Below are 5,000 nucleotides of genomic sequence, written 5' to 3' on the forward strand. Positions count from 1 at the left end.
GCCCCCCCCCCCCCCCAAGTGCCTTAACCTAACCCGTATTGTACCTTAACCTAACCCGTATTGTACCTTAACCTAACCCGTATTGTACCTTAACCTAACCCGTATTGTACCTTAACCTAACCCGTATTGTACCTTAACCTAACCCGTATTGTACCTTAACCTAACCCGTATTGTACCTTAACCTAACCCATATTGTACCTTAACCTAACCCATATTGTACCTTAACCTAACCCATATTGTACCTTAACCTAACCCATATTGTACCTTAACCTAACCCATATTGTACCTTAACCTAACCCATATTGTACCTTAACCTAACCCATATTGTACCTTAACCTAACCCATATTGTACCTTAACCTAACCCATGTTGCGCCTTAACCTAACCCATGTTGCGCCTTAACCTAACCCATGTTGCGCCTTAACCTAACCCATGTTGCGCCTTAACCTAACCCATGTTGCGCCTTAACCTAACCCATGTTGCGCCTTAACCTAACCCATGTTGCGCCTTAACCTAACCCATGTTGCGCCTTAACCTAACCCATGTTGCGCCTTAACCTAACCCATGTTGCGCCTTAACCTAACCCATGTTGCGCCTTAACCTAACCCATGTTGCGCCTTAACCTAACCCATGTTGCGCCTTAACCTAACCCATGTTGCGCCTTAACCTAACCCATGTTGCGCCTTAACCTAACCCATGTTGCGCCTTAACCTAACCCATGTTGCGCCTTAACCTAACCTATGTTGCGCCTTAACCTAACCTATGTTGCGCCTTAACCTAACCTATGTTGCGCCTTAACCTAACCTATGTTGCGCCTTAACCTAACCTATGTTGCGCCTTAACCTAACCTATGTTGCGCCTTAACCTAACCTATGTTGCGCCGTAACCTAACCTATGTTGCGCCGTAACCTAACCTATGTTGCGCCTTAACCTAACCTATGTTGCGCCTTAACCTAACCTATGTTGCGCCTTAACCTAACCTATGTTGCGCCGTAACCTAACCTATGTTGCGCCTTAACCTAACCTATGTTGCGCCGTAACCTAACCTATGTTGCGCCGTAACCTAACCTATGTTGCGCCTTAACCTAACCTATGTTGCGCCTTAACCTAACCTATGTTGCGCCTTAACCTAACCTATGTTGCGCCTTAACCTAACCTATGTTGCGCCTTAACCTAACCTATGTTGCGCCGTAACCTAACCTATGTTGCGCCTTAACCTAACCTATGTTGCGCCTTAACCTAACCTATGTTGCGCCGTAACCTAACCTATGTTGCGCCTTAACCTAACCTATGTTGCGCCTTAACCTAACCTATGTTGCGCCTTAACCTAACCTATGTTGCGCCTTAACCTAACCTATGTTGCGCCTTAACCTAACCTATGTTGCGCCTTAACCTAACCTATGTTGCGCCTTAACCCAACACACGTTGGGCCTTAACCCAACACACGTTGGGCCTTAACCCAACACACGTTGGGCCTTAACCCAACACACGTTGGGCCTTAACCCAACACACGTTGGGCCTTAACCCAACACACGTTGGGCCTTAACCCAACACACGTTGGGCCTTAACCCAACACACGTTGGGCCTTAACCCAACACACGTTGGGCCTTAACCCAACACACGTTGGGCCTTAACCCAACACACGTTGGGCCTTAACCCAACACACGTTGGGCCTTAACCCAACACACGTTGGGCCTTAACCCAACACACGTTGGGCCTTAACCCAACACACGTTGGGCCTTAACCCAACACACGTTGGGCCTTAACCCAACACACGTTGGGCCTTAACCCAACACACGTTGGGCCTTAACCCAACACACGTTGGGCCTTAACCCAACACACGTTGGGCCTTAACCCAACACACGTTGGGCCTTAACCCAACACACGTTGGGCCTTAACCCAACACACGTTGGGCCTTAACCTGCTCTGTAATTGTCATACGACGCGTTAAATTAGTGTAGTGTTGCCTAACTGCAACCCCCGCAATATAGTTTGCTACTCGCACTGCCCGGTCCCCAGAGTATCGCTTCATGTTAAACACCTTGCAGCTATACACTGTAATGCGGATGGCGGCAGGACGTACATGCTCAATGCCCTTCGCAGTTGTTCATTGGCATTCGCATGGCGAAGCACAGCCTACGTTGTGGTACGGCTTGTGGCAACTGTCCGCTGATGTTGTACGTCCAAATCACACACTGTACCGCACATTGGTCCTCATGTACTGAATGATACATCGTGGTACATGTGTGACCGTACCACGACTGCGCCAACAACGGCGAACCATACGGTCCAAATATTGTGCACTCAGCTACGTGTCGTCTCCCTATAAGAGCTGGATTGCAGTATGGTATGCCGTGGATGGCGATCAGCATGAGCCGTCTGTTGATGTAGTGGCGCGTGTTGTCAGACGTAGTCGTCTCTTCTCACACACCGTGATAGCATGGTGCACTGCGTTCCACATCTGCGACATGCGACAGAGGCCGGTTGACAGTCGTTCGCGCAATGGACATCGCATACGTACGGGGGCCACCTTCCACGTGTTCGCGAAGCGTGCACATGTTGTTGCGTGTATGTGGGCAGACATAGTGTGTCGTGACACCTGACACAGGCATGCAACAATCGTTGAATTTGCAAATGGCGATGGACGTCTACGTTTGCTGGTGACGTTACGCAAATGAAGAACTGGTAAACCGTTGTGGTGCGGTTGTTCTCGCTAGAGGTGAATCAGTGATGGCGACGATCGGTTGAGCTACCAACCGGTTGTTTCAGCGATACCCACCATGCCCACGAACGTGAATGGCATGTGGGTGTGAAGCGATACGCGGCGGTGGCTGGGTGGGACCGTCCCCGGCCGGTGAGGGGGGGCCTTCCGGCGTGCTGGCCGCGCGGTGCGTGGGCGCACGCGCTACAGCCGGCTGGTGGGGGCGGCCAGTGGCAGGCGCGCCGGCCGACGGAGGCGGCAGGCGGCGCAGCTGCGCGCCGGCGCACCCTGCACGCGGCGCCGTGCGGCCAAAGTAGGTCCTCGCGGGCCCGGTGCGAAGCGCGGTGGACATCTGCAGTGTGCTGGTCCGATTGAGGACTGTGTGCGCTGAGGATGCGCCGCCGCCCGGCGCTCGGCGCCGCGACGCCGTCTGCTGCTCGGTCGCCTCTGCGGTTCTCGCAGGTGGATTGTATCGCAGCTGTGCGGACGTGTTGGCGCGTGCGCTGTGCTGGGAGAGTTCGCTTCGGCACCCAAGTGGGGCTTTTGTCCTTCTGTGGCGCTGGCGTTGGAGCTGCCGGCCACCGTAGGTGGCGCGTGTTGTCTCCCGCCGGCAATGCCACGACAGCACGCTCCCGGGCCTCTGTCGGCAGCGGCAAGCTCAGTTGGGAGCACGGGTGGTCGCACCTAAAGCGTCTACTCGCCAAACTCCGGGCGATTGCGCCTCTCTCGAACCCGACCAAGTACTTAGGACGGCGCTGCGCGCCGCCGGGACCTGAGAGGGTTTCGAGGTGTATTGTGCAGGGGAGCTCAGCCTCCTCCTGTTTGCAGAATAATTGAGCGGACGCTTGCGTGTTCGCGCGGGCCCCCGGGACACACTCCCGGGCGGCCGGCTGCTCAGCTCTAGTTGACGCAGCTCCCTGGTTGATCCTGCCAGTAGTCATATGCTTGTCTCAAAGATTAAGCCATGCATGTCTCAGTACAAGCCGCATTAAGGTGAAACCGCGAATGGCTCATTAAATCAGTTATGGTTCCTTAGATCGTACCCACGTTACTTGGATAACTGTGGTAATTCTAGAGCTAATACATGCAAACAGAGTCCCGACCAGAGATGGAAGGGACGCTTTTATTAGATCAAAACCAATCGGTCGGCTCGTCCGGTCCGTTTGCCTTGGTGACTCTGAATAACTTTGGGCTGATCGCACGGTCCTCGTACCGGCGACGCATCTTTCAAATGTCTGCCTTATCAACTGTCGATGGTAGGTTCTGCGCCTACCATGGTTGTAACGGGTAACGGGGAATCAGGGTTCGATTCCGGAGAGGGAGCCTGAGAAACGGCTACCACATCCAAGGAAGGCAGCAGGCGCGCAAATTACCCACTCCCGGCACGGGGAGGTAGTGACGAAAAATAACGATACGGGACTCATCCGAGGCCCCGTAATCGGAATGAGTACACTTTAAATCCTTTAACGAGTATCTATTGGAGGGCAAGTCTGGTGCCAGCAGCCGCGGTAATTCCAGCTCCAATAGCGTATATTAAAGTTGTTGCGGTTAAAAAGCTCGTAGTTGGATTTGTGTCCCACGCTGTTGGTTCACCGCCCGTCGGTGTTTAACTGGCATGTATCGTGGGACGTCCTGCCGGTGGGGCGAGCTGAAGGCGTGCGACGCGCCTCGTGCGTGCTCGTGCGTCCCGAGGCGGACCCCGTTGCAATCCTACCAGGGTGCTCTTGAGTGAGTGTCTCGGTGGGCCGGCACGTTTACTTTGAACAAATTAGAGTGCTTAAAGCAGGCAAGCCCGCCTGAATACTGTGTGCATGGAATAATGGAATAGGACCTCGGTTCTATTTTGTTGGTTTTCGGAACCCGAGGTAATGATTAATAGGGACAGGCGGGGGCATTCGTATTGCGACGTTAGAGGTGAAATTCTTGGATCGTCGCAAGACGAACAGAAGCGAAAGCATTTGCCAAGTATGTTTTCATTAATCAAGAACGAAAGTTAGAGGTTCGAAGGCGATCAGATACCGCCCTAGTTCTAACCATAAACGATGCCAGCCAGCGATCCGCCGCAGTTCCTCCGATGACTCGGCGGGCAGCCTCCGGGAAACCAAAGCTTTTGGGTTCCGGGGGAAGTATGGTTGCAAAGCTGAAACTTAAAGGAATTGACGGAAGGGCACCACCAGGAGTGGAGCCTGCGGCTTAATTTGACTCAACACGGGAAACCTCACCAGGCCCGGACACCGGAAGGATTGACAGATTGATAGCTCTTTCTTGATTCGGTGGGTGGTGGTGCATGGCCGTTCTTA

At 53.4% G+C, this 5,000-nt stretch overlaps 1 non-coding gene across 1 annotated transcript in view; it reads left to right on the forward strand.

Annotated features, from left to right (window-relative positions):
• The first annotated feature begins 3,614 nt into the window (after positions 1–3,614).
• LOC124587106 overlaps positions 3,615–5,000 on the forward strand; it is a 1,910-nt gene continuing 524 nt past the window's right edge. The window contains exon 1 of the ribosomal RNA XR_006975267.1: positions 3,615–5,000. This exon is cut by the window's right edge and continues 524 nt beyond it. This is a non-coding gene — a ribosomal RNA (small subunit ribosomal RNA).

Source organism: Schistocerca americana, unplaced genomic scaffold (assembly GCF_021461395.2).
Source record: "Schistocerca americana isolate TAMUIC-IGC-003095 unplaced genomic scaffold, iqSchAmer2.1 HiC_scaffold_578, whole genome shotgun sequence".
Lineage (NCBI taxonomy): Eukaryota > Metazoa > Arthropoda > Insecta > Orthoptera > Acrididae > Schistocerca > Schistocerca americana.